Below are 16,034 nucleotides of genomic sequence, written 5' to 3'. Positions count from 1 at the left end.
CATCACGCGGTGGCAGTTGCATATGTGACCGTAGTACATAGATATATGGATATGGACATTTGTTCCTCAGTAGTTGTCTCTGTTTCAGAGAGTTTAACTGAGCCTTTGGTGAAGTTACCAGCAGCTCTTTTCTCTGTCATTCTCACTTAGTGTGTATTGCTGATCAGAGGAACTAAAACAATTGAACAGTTATTATGACAGTTGCCCTTTCACCCGAAAAGCTAATGTATGTACTTCAATCAGTGGGAAGTAACTTCCATTTTTTCCCTGCTGCTGTTTTTCTCTTGCTTGACATTTTCATTTGGGAGCTCTTCCATCATTTGCAAGTTGTGTGTCTGTGTGATAGGGTACTATACTCTCAGGGTAGTGTTTACTCACCCTCCCAGTGCAAAAAAAAAATGGTGGCTAGACCCCCTCAGTCTGGATTAGATTCTGTTTATAAACGCTTTCTTTTGTCACTTTAAGGCATAATACCAGATTCAGCTAAAAATATTCATAAGTTGATTTCTTATTTGTTTATAATAGACTTCTTTTTGTGGCAAAACTAATCTCCAGTATAAAAAAAAAAAAAAAAAAAAAAAAAACCTACCTAAACAGACAAAGACACCAGAAAGAATCTCTGAGTGAATTAAAAATGCAAAACACTGGGTAACAGTGAATTATTTAAACCTGCTACGAGCTGAGAAGAAACAAACACTGAACTTCAACTTTAACACAAATATGACTAAAATAAATCCAAGGGCACAAAACTGAAAGCTCGAATGTGAAGGTGCGCACCTGACTTTTGGAGCAAGTATTGTAGTCAGACCTTGTGCAGATATTCAAGGCTCGGAGATGCAAAAGATTTTCAGCAGAGTGCAAAATTGTACCACCGCACTGTTATTGTTATGTGTTTTATATCTAATTTGATCATATTAGCATTTGCATCAACTGTTAGCGTGTGTTAGTTTCTGGACACAATGTTCGAAATAAGACCAGGCAAACATCAGAGCTCAGATTCAGTAGCATGTATATGCTTCATATTGATGGTTTATCTCAGGGGTGCCCACAGTTTTTTGGCATGCAAGCTACTTTTGAGATGACAAGCTCCTATAATATATTTTAGGGTTAGGGTTTTATTAGGGTTGACGTTTCTAAAGCGCCGCTGGCCTAACCACCACTAAGCAAACAGGGGCCCATGGTCCGTGGACAGCGCTCGAGAAGCACATGCTTCAGGACAATACTGCTACCTTAGTGGGCTCAGACCCCCTGCGGCAGGACGGCAAAGTCAGACAGGGTGTCTCAGTCTTGCTTCCAATCAAGGGTCCAGTCCTCAATAAACACTCCTGCGGTCCCGGGAAGTTCTCCGTTGGAGACCCGGCGCGCAGCAGGGCTGTTACTGTCTTTCCGATGACAGAAAGATTGTGCAGCCGGTGAATTTAAACACATATGTGCAGTGACGTATGGATCAGAGGATGTTCGATTGGCCATTCTGCATGTCAATAAAGTGACGTACTTCACAATGATGATTCGCTTACAAATTGTTTTTTTTAAACATATTTACATTTTTGGGTTGTTTATCTTTGATGGCCCGTGATCGACCCACATATCCTTCAAACAGGAACAACATAATGAGCATGATATGCTTTATATGTAAAGAATGTACATGTGTAAATTTAATGAAGCAAAGTTAATACAACTACCTTACATTTATATTAACTTTGCAAAATGATCAATCAGGTAGCATGATGAATAATTCCATTTTGTGAACTATGGGTTTCATCGCTGTTCATCTCTGCCAGTTCTGCCAAACTGGTGCTATGACAGTTTCCACTCAAGTCACCATTGTTGTTGATCCATCATAAGAAATGTGACAGCTTCCTCTCTGCCTGTGACAGCTCTGGAGTGTCTCCAGGCAGATGACACTTTTTATAAATCACTTTTAAAATTTGTTTGTGACGAGACAGCTCATCTTGTTTTATAATGCGCATTCGATAAATAACTGTTTTCTGACCATCGCTGGTTTTTGTGTTCAACTTTTTGAAAGAAAAAAAACACTGTTGTCTGTTAAATGTTTCTACATGCTGTAATAGTTTAGTAATGATGATGTGCCCGTTACCTCTCACAAACACAGATGCTCCCTGTTTTTTTCTTTTTGTCTATTTACTTTTCTTTATTTTTTTTCTTTTGTCATGCAGAAAGAAAGCTTTCTGCTGAGTGTGCAGGTGGCTGCACCTTTAGCACTTCAGGACAGAAAAAAACAAAAACAATCTTTGATGCCTTTTTCTAGCTCTTGCATTTGACTCAAGATTGGGGACCGAGCTCCAAAACAATACAAACCACCACTAAATCTGAAAACATTTACTTTCAAAAGCTGTCGACTGCTTCTATGGAGTTAATTCAGTCTCAATAATCAGAAATGCACACAACCGGTTTTACAAATGCACACGCTCCGATTCACAAATGTCATTTTATGCAAACGTGAAGAATAAATTCGGAAATACACAACCTGTGTTTCACAAACACACAGATTGTGTTTCACACATGCACACTAAATGTTTTACAAATGCACAATAAGTGTTTCTCACAAATGTGCACACTGTGTTTCACAAAAAACATTTTAGAAATTCACAATAAATGTATCAGAAATGCACAGTAAGTGCTTCACAAACGTGATTTTTAGGTACACATGTGATGTGAACTCACAGATCATTCGAACTGCAAACTGTGCATTCAAAATCCCGTTCTCGTTTGTGAATCTCCCCGTGTGTGTGAGAGATTTTTCTACGGTGAATATTGAGACTCATCTGACGGAGCGGGTCAACTAATGTCACCATTGGCTAGTGAATCTGTCAATCAAACTCATCGGGAAAGCAGGCGGGTTCGCTTTTGGCCAATCGAATGGCCCCTTACACTTTCTCTACGCTTTCTGCGGGTGGCAAAAGCCCCGCCCATATTTGATTCTGTACCAGTCGGTCGTTAGCGTGTTAGCCCTAGCATGGCTTGTCGGTTTATTGCCTTCGGTTGTCAAAAATTACTGGCTTGTGCAACTTTTCAGTGGACCTGGAAGCAAGGCAACAGTGGTTGAATGCAGTTGACATTGAATCCATCGAACTCTGTACTGGTCATGGGATTTACAATGAACGTTTCACTCGGGATTGTTTGTACGTTATTCTCTTAGCTTTCATGCTAGCGTCATTTCAACACTCAGACACGGTTTTGATCATATGAAGGTGGAGGAGAAAAATCTTCAACTTCCACAGGTTTTGTGGAGAAACTGGCATCACTTTGCTCCGTACCACGCAGTGGGACTACATTACCTCAAGTTCATCTCACTGTCAATCACAGATACCCAATACACCCCCCCTGCTCAGCCCGAAGTCACTTTGCTTGACCTTAATTTTATTTTTTTAATAACTCAAATGTAATTGATTTTATATTGTAACCATATACATATACACCTCTTGGCCACGTCACCCTTGCAAAAAAGATCCTCATCTCTCTGGGTTTTATAGCTGGTTAAATACTACACAACAAAAGATGGTCATAGAACAACAAAGTGCAAACATTCACCCTTTATTGCAGAGTAAAATTCAGTGAAAACATGGACAGATTAAAACATCAAAATTTAAGCAAATGTGGGATCTCTACTGATTTGAATTTTATTTAAACTGGAACTAATTTTCATAACTTCCTTACATACAATGAAGTCCCTTGAACAATACAGCAGTATTGATTTGAACTCTGTCTTACTCTCCTCAGTCTCTCTTCTTCTGTATGTAATTATGTCGCCTAAATTAAGTTCTAAACGCACTGGACAGTAAAGATGTAGGTCCACTCCCAAACGGTCTGAATTCCACAATGGATTGATGTCGTCTTGCAGTTCCAACATTTGTGGACCCAAAAGGGGACTGTCCCATACCGGGACATTGATCCCAGGATGAGGTTCAGTCATGGATCCACTCTCCTCCCATTCAATCTCTGGAACCAGCATACCCTGACAAAAAAAAAAAAAAAGATACTGTTTATGAACAGCACTGTTTTTTTTGTGTTTTAGATTATGTAGGAACAGTGACCGACTAATAATAACTTATATTGTTGCTTGCAGGCAGACCTCATATCTCCATAACTGTTTATAATTTGCAAATAAGTGAACCTTAACAAAGTAGTGACATTAGTACATCTGATGGCTCATAAGGCCATGCATTGTGATGCATTTTGAACTTGCAGATGTGCTATTCTTCCTACAAACAAACAATTTAGGGAAATTGTTTGCACCACACAACAATAATCCTTTTCATTCATTTTCGATGAAAATTCACTGTAGTCATTATGATTTCATCATACTGTTCTCGATACTTTCCACTTTAGTCAAACTGCACACAAATCAGTTTTCCAGTACAGTGAGATTAAATAAAGCATTTACCCGGGGATCAGAAACAGGGTTCTGGGTCAAGCCCAACTGCCACAGCTGATTTGGTGTCATGCTTTGCTCCGTCCTGATTGGATGGCTGTCCCACGCATCACTAAAGACATCCAAACTGGCCTGAATGTGTGGTAGAAAAATGTAATGGCAGCAGAATACGTGATGTGACTGATATTGAGAAAGTCTTGGTCCTCAGGAGAGTGCAGGATGTTGTAATATAAACCAGTAACACTCACGAAGACATCACACCAGAGGAGCTCAATCCTGTATTTGGAAAAAAGCAAAAAGAAATATTATATTGTCAGATTTATTTTTAATACATCATTCACTTTTATGTATCAGGGCACGAGACTAACTTTTTTCACTAGGAGCATAGTGGCCCCTAACTGAAAATTTTAGGGGCACAACCAGAAAATTTAGGGGCGCATACCGTAAATCAACATTCTAACCAAATCTACTAATTTCCACTGTATTACAAATAAATACTTTAATAATAGATGCAGAAATTACAATGTGCTGTTTCTAATTCAGTGTCACATTTTAATCTGCACTTTTGAAGATGCAACATGAAGGTAAACTGACATCACCATCGCTGTCACGACAGTACAACTAAGTAAAAATAGGATAAAAAATACCATACATTTAGAATAAAAAAAAGTTTTTAGTAACAAGTGATTACCGTAGTAACCTTTCGTAATTTCACAGTTTCAAACAATACTTAAATGTATGTAAATATTAGAGGATGGAAATTCATGTTGGTGACACCAAATAGGTTCAGTCAAGATGCACAATAAGCGTGTTTGAGATCACCCAGATGGACGCAACACTGCACAGATCACCTGGTGTGTGACGTATATTTTTGTTTTTGCTCCAACATCACCTGTCAATCAAAACAAAAATATCACGAGAAAGGGGTGAGAGCAAGACACCAATCAGAGCGAACGCAGCTGGAAATTTAGTATTGAACTGACTAAAAGCTGCCCTACAGACTAAAAAACAATGCATTATGGGACATGCGTCCTGATGGGTTTTTTGTAGTTCACTGATCAATTAAAATAATTTAAAATACCAACTGATTAAAAAAAGGCTACATCCATCCCAAGACAACTCCTAATTCCTGGTCTCTTTCAGTCTCGCTGCAGATTCGATTTCATACGAGTTTGAGACCCCTGCTGTACACTCTGTCACTGGTACACTAGCTGCAGGTCGGAAGAACGAATCAATAGTTCGCTTGCTCATAGCTCAGACGCACATATCAGGTTGTGATGATATTTGTCTCCGTTTCCTTCCCACGGATGTTAGGCCCCGCCCCTCCACATATTTTAGCCACTTGCAGTGACTTTCCCTATTCTTCCCACGCGCATTGGCCGCCTCAGGCATCACTCAATGAAACGCGAGTGTGTGCTCTCGTGTGCTCCAGTCTCATGAGTATTCGCGCGAGTGTGTGTGTCTGCCTGCGTGCGTGTGCGCTCGCGTCTCATTGATGATTTCATCTCTCATTTCATCGATCATTGACGTGCTCCTTTCATGTTTAATGTATAAAAAATACGGAGGGTGGGGGAGGCAAATTTACTGGTAGCACATGTGCGACTGGGTGTAAAATTCAGTCGCACACTCTCAAATTTTGGTCGCAAAATGCGACCAAATGGACGCAGTCTGGAGCCCTGTGTATATATTAAAGCTTCTAAAACTAGGTTCAACTCACCGTTGATTGTGTGTACACTTTTCCTGCAATGAAGCTGTTTGTGTCAGTTCTACGTACTGTGAGCATTTACTCGGCTATGCCCACATTTTCTCCTCCGTGATCTCCTCTCACCCTGACAATAACATGAAAATCATGTCTCAAACACATAATTACAAATGCATCGCCAATACGGTACACATCAGTTTAAAATGTAATGTTCTTATGTATGATGCCAATAAGTAGAATTTCTAGGTTAAAAAAATTGCAGGAGTGGGTTACATGTATCTCTGGGGAAAAAAATGAGGTGAGAGAGACTGTTAAGGGGGGGTAAAATGTTATTCATGAGGGGAAAGTTTTAGAGTTGCCTTTGTTTATGGAGAGGAGTCTAAAAAAAGTAATTTTATTTTTGTACAAATAACCAAGTACTTATACTGCCTGATATGTGAATAAAATATTTCTTTATGAATAACATGAATACCTCAGAGGAAAGCCATAAACGTTCACAGCGTCACTGAAGAAGGCCAAGTGGGTGTCTGCACAGTTGTTCTATGCTATCTTCAGGTACAGGATACATGGAATACAAGTACAAATACTTTCAACTGACAGATATTTACAGGGGCAAAAATGCTAAATTCCCAATTGACAGGTAAAACAGTAATACAACAGGATGATAAAATATGAAATAGAATAGAATAGAAGGGTATTTAATAATCCCTGAGGAAATTTTTTTAAAATGGCCATCTTAAAAAAACACATAAACACACATGCATTACAAATAGAAATATCACAAAATAAAAAGATTGATAAAAAAAAGGTAAATAATTGGAAAATCAGTGGGTAAAATTAAAAGAAATCACTTGTAAGATGCCCTGCCAGAGAGTTGTATTGCCTGATGGCACGAGGAACAAAAGATTGTCACGCTGTCACATTCAGTAATTCCTAGAGAATAAATAAAAACACAACAAACATGGATTAGATCATTTAGCTGTCTTATCTTAAATTACATAATTTTCAAATATATGAAAGGGGAATTTTTTAAAACACTCTTGCTATGATTACTTGAGCTTGTAGTAAAGAACACCTTTAAAAAAAATCAGAGACTAGACACTGATCACAGGAAGCCTGTGTGTAATACTTACAGTAACTTCTACTCAAATCACTGTTGACAGCTGATTTCTCCCATCCACCCTTTCTGTGACTACTTATCGACTACAAAACAGCCTAAAAACATAATGTTTGGGATTCTTGTCATTACGTCATTGGAAGTAAAGATACGGGGATTTTAGTGGCTGTCACTCTGACACAATCTCACAGGGCTGGTCATCACAATGAATACGGGTTCTAACGTTAGAAACTTAATGAGGCTTCTTTCATTCAACAGTGGATTCATGTATGTTATATTTAAAAAATGCCGTTTTCATGAATGTCATGAATTAACTTTGTTGCACAGTCCACCCCGTCTTATTAAAGTCTGGGTTGTGAAAATGCTGTGTCTAACTTTAACCCGGATCGCGTTTACATAAGGCAGCACACGGAACAACTAGCTAGTTAGCATAGCATAGCATCAGTGTTTAAACAAATCGCCGTCTCCAAATCAATACTTTTTATTAAACTTTCTTTGCTGCTGTAAATCCGGCATGCTTTTCCCCTTAGTTCCTTATGAATCATGTTAAGAACCTACAGATCATTGGCTATAGACGCTAGCTTGAACCGACACCGGCTTGAACTTCACTCACACTCACACAGCCACAACTTGCACAGGCTAAGCAAAACAAAGCTAAGCTAATTTGCGGTGGGGGTACTCTGCAAACGACTCGGCTGCAGTGTTCATAAAGCATTCACACATGTCACTTGGCTAAGGAGAACGCTTCAACTTAGTATTCAATAACATTACAGGACGTACAACGAGGGAATGATCAAATAAATGCATTACTTACGGGCTGAGACTGATCCCGTTCAGAAGACCTCTCCGCCATGTTTGCCGCCCGCGTCCTCCCAACTGCTGTGCTGAACAGCTCCCTCCCTCGTCACTTTGAAAGTGAAGAGTGTAAGGGGGCCATTGGATTGGCTAAAAGCGAAGCCGCCTGCTTTGCCGATGAGTTTGATTGACAGATCCACTAGCCAATGGTGACATTAGTTGACCCGCTCCGTCAGATGAGTCTCAATATTCACCGTAGAAAAATCTCTCACACACACGGGGAGATTCACAAATGAGAACGGGATTTTGAATGCACAGTCTGCAATTCGAATGATCTGTGAGTTCACATCACATGTGTACCTAAAAATCATGTTTGTGAAGCACTTACTGTGCATTTCTGATACATTTATTGTGAATTTCTAAAATGTTTTTGTGAAAAACAGTGTGCACATTTGTGAGAAACACTTATTGTGCATTTGTAAAACATTTAGTGTGCATGTGTGAAACACAATCTGTGTGTTTGTGAAACACAGGGTGTGTATTTCCGAATTTATTTTTCACGTTTGCATAAAATGACATTTGTGAATCGGAGCGTGTGTATTTGTGAAATATGTTGTGTGCATTTCTGATTATTGAGACTGAATTAACTCCATATGCTTCTGCTGTTTTGGAATTCTCAGGTTAAAAATAAAGCTTGTTATTCTTTTTTAAAGCCCACATTTCACAAAAACACATGAATTCAGGAGAAGGAAAGTTTTTGCCACAATAATAGATGAACAAATTCACGCAATAATATTTAATATTGGTTTGATTTGATTTAGCGAAAAAACGACATTTTTCTCTCAAATACATCACATGTTTTTAGATTACGATAAAACAGTGACGTTATTGGGATTTTTGTTCTTTGTCTTTTCACATGCATGTTTTTTTTTATTCATTTTGGACTAAAACTTTTAATGAAACGATGAAGGCTTTTTCCTTGTTTGTTCTGTACTACTTCTCATTCAAATTTTACTGAAGGGATTTGTTAATGGTCTGTCCCTGCATCCCAGGACCAAACACGCTGTCTAACATTGGTGGGTACGTAGCATGACTGGGCATGCAACCGAGACGTCGTTATGGCCTTAACACAAAACCATTATCACTGTAACACATGGCTAATGCGCTTTCTTGCTTATGCTGGTGGAAGACGCACACATTTTTGCACGCTGGAGCTGTGTTTCTCTGGAAACTAATGGGTTGTGTTCTTCGAGAGTGCTAAATACTTAAGAGCTGGTTAGGGGGTGATCGCAGATGGTGAGTGTTTGTGTTTCAGGAAGCCAGGGTTCTGCTGTTTGTTTTCTTGTGTCTGAATCTGTGCGCTGAGAGCTCGCAGTCATGCAGGTGTCTGTTAACAGGGGAATGCTGTCTTCCATGCGTCTGTTTGCGTTTGTTTTAGGGGGGACTTGAACTGCACTCTGCATTTGTTAAACGTCCTCTCTATGCTTTTGCTTATTGTTTTTGTGTGTTCATATGGATCACAGGTTTCATGGCTGCCCTTTGTGTTGCCCTGTAGGCTCATCACATGCCCAGATGTAATCCCGTACAAACATGCTGCACAGGTTAGCTTTTAATGGACGTTAAGGCAGGCTGTCAGAATAGAGGCCAAGCACACATCATCTCACATGAACAGTATTGAGCAAAGCCAGGAATATGTGTTTTATGGGACCAGAAGGTTGTAAAATTCATTTTTTGCTGTTTTTATCCCCTGTATTCTAATCTGATACATTTCTATTGTGGTCAGGAAATAGATCTGCTCTAAAAATGATTTTATGAATGCCAATATTTAGCTTTTTATGGAAATATCTGCCAATACCAATATTGTGACGTGATTATCATGAATCTTTTTAACCATTTTGGTAGCACCCTGAGATTATATTGTGATGTTGAAAGTCTGTGTGGCACAGTGATGGATGACACTTCAATGTAATCTCATCCAAAACACCAGTATCGTTAAAAAAAAGACGCATTTGCTTGTCGGTAAAACTTTTCCATTTAAACCTTTCAAATCTTTTTTTGTTTGTTTTTTGCTGGTTCTTGCATCAGATCATTTTAGATGAGTCAATTACTTTTCTGTTTGAGCTGCCAACAAATACCAACCTGTAAAAAATAACTTCCAACTCAGGGATAAGTTATTGTGGTTTCCCACATGACACATGACTTGGCAAAGTACTAATATCTAAAGTGTATCTTTAGGCACTTTATTATAAACTGTCTGTCACGTGGAAATGTAATTTGTTCCTATTTCCTCTGTTGCACACGTGAAAAATACCCAAGATAACACACTTAAATCATATCTGACATCAACAAAGTGCCGTCTGAAGAAAACTTGGCACGTCTTGCTGAATGCGTTAAGGAAAAAATGAGATAAGTTGCAAGCCTTCGTAAAATGAAGCAAAAATACTGGTCAATCTGTTGAGCTTCTTGTTTTCTCCCCTATGTTCCAATTTGCTTTAATAATTCATGTCATTGTCAGGGAAAAAAAAAACCCTGAAAATATTTCTTCCCCAGAAAATAGGTGAGATGAAAGGCTTAAGTGAAATCAAAGAAAAAGCAAAACATAATTTGCAAAAATAATTATGTTAGACTTTGAGAAATCCCTGCTTCAGATCACTGGAAAAGGGCATGAGGGTCTGCTGTCATCACAGAAAAATGAAAAATGGACAAACACGTGGATTCAAAAGAAAAAACAAAACTCAAGGTGCCTCTAACACACTATTTATATACCTCAGTGTAAGAAAAATTCCACTTAGCTCTCATCATCATAAAGGATTGGAAGGGACACCTCACTTACTGGAGCAGTCAGAAGTTTTTACACATGTAAAACTGCCCCTGTAGCCCACCCCTGGGTGATGTACAGGATTTGTTGTGCTTGTACAAAACGGTCCCAAATTCAATTTGCATACCACAACCGCCATCTGTTTGTTGTTTATAAGAGCAATCTGACACAAGTTTAACATGAAAAGTGGCTGCTTTAGCAAACATGATTGTTTTATTGCTAACCCAATTGTGTACACAGATGGCTTCACATTTACTTTCCTAGCTGCATACTGCAGCTCCTGTGGCTGAAAGCGGTGCATGTTTCCGCAGTAAGATCTGAGGTCGATTACTTTGGATCAACCAGGATCTTTACCAGACCTGTAAATGTGTGGAGCCACTATCACACCCCCCGCGATAACTTTTGTGCAAGCGGCCACTTTCTATGAAAAGTCTCTGTAATTGCCCATCAACCTGCTTTTTGGGCCTCCATGTTCAGAAATCTTGGGCTCTATATACAAATGGGGCAGATGGCACTGGAAGTGGAACCCGTTGGGTTTTTGGCTGCTAAATCTCAAAACAGGTGAACTTTGGCCATTAAGGGACTTGGATCGTGTGGAAGCCCATAGCAAAGCAAAACTGAAGATGAGATCTCGTTTCTGTCACATTTACGTCTCCTAGACATAAATGAGAACTGTTTGAGACTAAACTGCTTTTCTCATTCTTCTCAAACATTTCTCCTGAGAAATAAGTCTCACAGTGAGCACTGTTTGAGATCTCAAAATTCTCTCACAACTGTCTCTTCTCCAGATCTCAATTGAGAGAAAAATGAGCCATATTATGTTGCGCTCAAGTATGTCTCAATTTGATATCCTTACTTCAAATCCCTATCTCAGTCACGTCTCAGTGAAAGACATGAATGGTTCTGTCTCTCGTTGCTCAATAATTTAGATCTTGTTTTAGCCTATTTTTTTATTGTCTCAGCAAAAAGAAAAATGAGAGTAGTACAAGCCCTAAAATGAGTCTCATGATGACACCATTACAGTTCATCTCGAGAAAATAATATTTTTTATTTTATTTATGTTCAACTTAAAAAAGTTGTTTATTGCTTACATATTTATATAACTTAATTACAATTTCAAGAAAAAAAAGTTAAATCATTAAGACAGTCATGTCCTCAAAAGACATATTTTTGAAACTTTTTAAAAAACATGAAATTTCAAGACAACGTTGCAGTGTCGATTTAATAAACTTTTTTTTGACTGCTTAGATAAACATAAATGAACAAGAATGTATGTTGGGTTAATGATGCTAGGTTTAGTTAAACACAAACACACGCATGCACTGGCACACATGCATACACGCACAAGTGCATATACGCACACTTATATATTGGTGGGTATAAAACATTTAACACATTGATGGCTGAACTAAATAAAGGACATTTAGGATCATATTTGGATCACCTTAAAGTGAACAAAAAATAGATTTTACATTTGAAACAAATAAAATACACAAAGGACGGTACAGATTTATGGGGTTCAGTTTGAGTTACTTTATCTTTGTCTTTAAAAATCCCCCTTCATGCAGCCTTACAAGCTGAAAATATTTTCTGTTTTCTTGATTTTAGTCTGCATCATATTGAACAAACAGAAGCCTGGAGGAACCCGATTTGAATTTTAAACTGTATCACAGCCTCACTTGACACAGATTTCTGATTGGTTGATCACAGTGGGAGGGAAAACTCTGTGGTTGACGTCACCAACGGGCCGGAATCTGCAAGCGGGAGAAGTGCAGAGAACGAGAGACTTTTGACGAGCGCTTGTCGTATTTTTTCTGCGTTTTAACAATCCGTGGGATGAATCTCCAACATATTTTTTGCTTGTCTGGAAAAGATTCAAGTAAAATCTTTGAAGTTTGCACGGTAAGTTTGCGATTTCTTAACTCCAACTCTGAACTCAGTTGAATGCTAAAGCTGTTTTAAGCTAGCTCCGCCAGTACTGCAGACGTCTGGGCTACTCGCGGTGGCTTTGGCTGTATAAGTACTTATTACATTTTACAAAGGTTTACTTGTGCTTTTTGTAATAAAAAATAGAGACATTGAAGAGTTATTTGCAGTGCAGAGTTTACAGAATGAGCCTCGATATTTTTCCAAACGCGTGACGTGAGTGCTAAGTAACTGTTGGAAGACATTTTGTTCTTCAGTTAAGGGTCTGCAGGGTTCATCCCATTCACAGTTTGACGACACCACAGACAGACCATTTCCATTATTGCAAACTTCAAAATGTGCAGTTTCACTGTATGTTCAATTTTTACGCTGTAAAAAGCTTTTATCTTGTTTAAAAGATCATCTTGCAGACGTTTGGCCTGTCATGTCATCTTTTGAAACTGGTTATGGACATGTGTTTAAATAAAGTCATCATTAACTGCTCACATGTCTAGAAAGCATAATCTGAAAATTTAAGTATGCATATTAGGAAAACATGTTCTCAGCCCTCTGTCAGTGGTGAAGATGTTTAGAGAGCACAGATGTAGCTAAGCCAACAAATGTCAACACTGATATGTACGAGGATTTTAGTGAATCATAAATCATATTTAAAAACCTTTCCAGATCTTACTTTGTGCTGTATAAAATGTGTGTACATCATGTTTTTTTTTCTCCTCTCTGATTCAAGGTGATCTAAATGCTACATGTGAAAATAAGTGAATTAGAATCCATGTTCCTCCACACTGCCATTATGGAGGTCCTACCAGAGCCACACGACATCCTGGAAGAACACTTGCAGTCCATTGGAATAAATGGAGTTGTATGACAATCTACGACTCATAGAAGAGGCTGACTTGCTGCCAGCTTTGAGACCTCTTCAAGCCTGGAAACGTCTTGCTTTCTGGAAATTGAAATGTGAGTCTCAAACATTACAAATGAGTTTTTGTAATGCACGGAAGTGGATAAGAAAATGAATGGGTAACACACTGAGAGTACAGTGTAAACTTAATACACTTATACTGTTTGTTTGTTTTTTGTTGCAGACTAAACGCCAGAGAACAGCACATCGTCATCTGTTGAGACCTCACCAACACAATCATCATCACTTTTGTTATAGTCACCGAGAAGTTTGTCATCCACATCTTCCAGAAGCCGAGGACAGTACGTACATTGACTGGGAGGACAGCTTTGAAATTCCATGGAGTAAGTTTTCTGAGGAATTTGTGCAGTCTTTGGAAAGAGACCTGGCCCAAGACTAAGGAAGGAAATGGTTTGCACTCTTGTTGCAGAAATGATGAAAGCAAGACGTTTTTCCAGACTCTAAAAGGCTGCAGATGATGCAAGGAGAGCAGAGTGGCTGCTCAGAAGAGATGAGATGTTAAAGAGATGCGCTTTCTTCTGCTCTGCTACTTTAATGAGGAGGATGCCATGTTCTTGTAGAAGATGCAGACGAGGTCCAGCTGCAGCAGGTGCCGTTGACTCCAACTGTTATTGTATGTGGTAAGTAAAGTTTCCAGTGTTAAATTATTCTAAAGGTTTTGTCTTTGTACACTGTACATGAGTGACATGTTTACTTCATCCATTGTTCTGTCTTTAGGACAGTCTTGCTTTTCCCCAAGGAGGTTCATGCTCATTTGGAACCGCTCCATCATACACAACAACATTGCAGCACTGTGCCTGATGTTCAGAAGCTACTTCTGCTTTAACAGTCATTATCCAACTGAGCTGGCTTCAACCCTGGAGTTTCTGCAAAGGTACATATTTATGAGTGCTGTCATGCGATTCATTTTTGGGGGTGTTAGTTAATCATGACCTGCAGTTAATTATTCTAATTAATTTTTTATTAATCTAACTCTGGGCTGCTCATCTCTGGTCCTTGAGATCTACCAGCCTGCCTGATTTCCAGCTGATTACCTGGACCAGGTGTGTTCATTCAGTCAGAATGTGGAGACATCTGGTTGAGCTGATCAACAGCTAGCAGGGCTTGGGGATCTGGAAAACAGTCAGGGTGATGGATCCCAAGGACCAGGAATGAGCAGCCCTGGCTAACCTAAAATTTAGCTTTGAAAATCCTTATTTTGGGGTAATTTGATTTAAATAGTAAGATTGTGTCACATTAAAAGAAATAAAATACAATTTAAAGGGTGGCTTTATGAAGTTTTCCAAGTATAACAGACTTTTTTCCAATCTTTACTTTTGTACCACTAAGGGATAATTCTTCAGTCTCAAACAGAACAAAGACCTAAGCCAAAGTGCTCTACTTTAAAACACTAATGGAAATATTCTGAACAATCCAAAAAATATTGACCACAAAATTCTTAATGATACCATAATATATATTCGTTGAAATATCTTATTCCACAGTTTGCTGTCTGACACGATCAGCCCTCAGCGTCCCAATTAAGACATGGTTATTATTTTTCCCTTGTTAAGAGCCAACCATGCAAAATGTGACTTGATCATTTCTTAAATGTTTGATCTGGACTGTATCATAAAAAATGAAATGAAACAGATTTGAACCTTATTTGTTAAATAGTTAATGCCCATAGAATGCTGCATTTCAATTCTTTTAACTGAAACAGATGTCCTCTCTAGCGACGTGTGGCTGCTTTTAGGGATGACAGAAACGTAATCTTATGGTAGCATTATGCAGCTGCTTTTATAAAACCACAGTTTGCTTCTAGCTTGAAGTGTTATCTTTGTTTGTTATGTGCGGTCTATTATCAATTTGTTCATGCCAGATTTTAATGTTCTTGTCTTACAGCTTATGTCCTGAGATGTGCCACTCTACCTGGTTGGGAACAAATTGAAGAGGCCAAGCTCAAGAAAGCCGTTGTCAACAAATGTAGGGCAGAGCCGGTTCTAAGACCACTGCTATGATCTACAGTATGCAGACTGGTTTCTCCTCCATCTTTTTTCTTATTTTTTATCTTAATTTGGTTCTCAAATTGGTCCATGGATTTGGTAGGCTGCAAGTTTAGGAGAATGTTTTTATCAGGTACTTTTTTATGTGGTTACATAATCTTGTTTTTTTCCTTGTACCTCAGCAGTGATGTCAGTGTGTTTGTTGTTCAAAATATGGAAGTTTTCTTTACCATCATGTCAGCCACATTGAGTACGCCACAGTTCATGTACTTAATGCATTTAATATTTTAAAAAGTGTTTAATACTGCTACCACAATTCAAATGCTGTACTGATGATGGTGCTGCCCAAATAAAGTGTAAAGCATTTACATTTCTAGTA

At 38.6% G+C, this 16,034-nt stretch overlaps 1 protein-coding gene and 2 long non-coding RNA genes across 3 annotated transcripts in view; 2 read left to right on the top strand and 1 right to left on the bottom strand.

Annotated features, from left to right (window-relative positions):
• Positions 1–16,034, top strand: part of LOC101162429 (zeta-sarcoglycan) — a 450,051-nt gene that overhangs the window by 137,225 nt on the left and 296,792 nt on the right. The window lies entirely within an intron of this gene.
• Positions 3,540–8,654, bottom strand: LOC144996641 (uncharacterized). Its single transcript, XR_013659533.1, has 6 exons — positions 8,027–8,654; positions 6,947–7,028; positions 6,568–6,644; positions 6,111–6,222; positions 4,406–4,669; positions 3,540–3,976 (listed from the first exon to the last, which is right to left on the bottom strand). It is a non-coding gene; the product is annotated as an uncharacterized LOC144996641 (long non-coding RNA).
• On the top strand, positions 12,319–16,023 carry LOC111948297 (uncharacterized). Its single transcript, XR_002874252.2, has 6 exons — positions 12,319–12,727; positions 13,479–13,705; positions 13,834–13,993; positions 14,080–14,290; positions 14,388–14,544; positions 15,555–16,023. It is a non-coding gene; the product is annotated as an uncharacterized LOC111948297 (long non-coding RNA).

Source organism: Oryzias latipes, chromosome 1, assembly GCF_053564925.1.
Source record: "Oryzias latipes strain Hd-rR chromosome 1, Olatipes_Hd-rR_3.1".
Taxonomy (NCBI): Eukaryota; Metazoa; Chordata; class Actinopteri; order Beloniformes; family Adrianichthyidae; genus Oryzias; species Oryzias latipes.
This window is presented reverse-complemented; position numbering and strand designations above follow the sequence as displayed.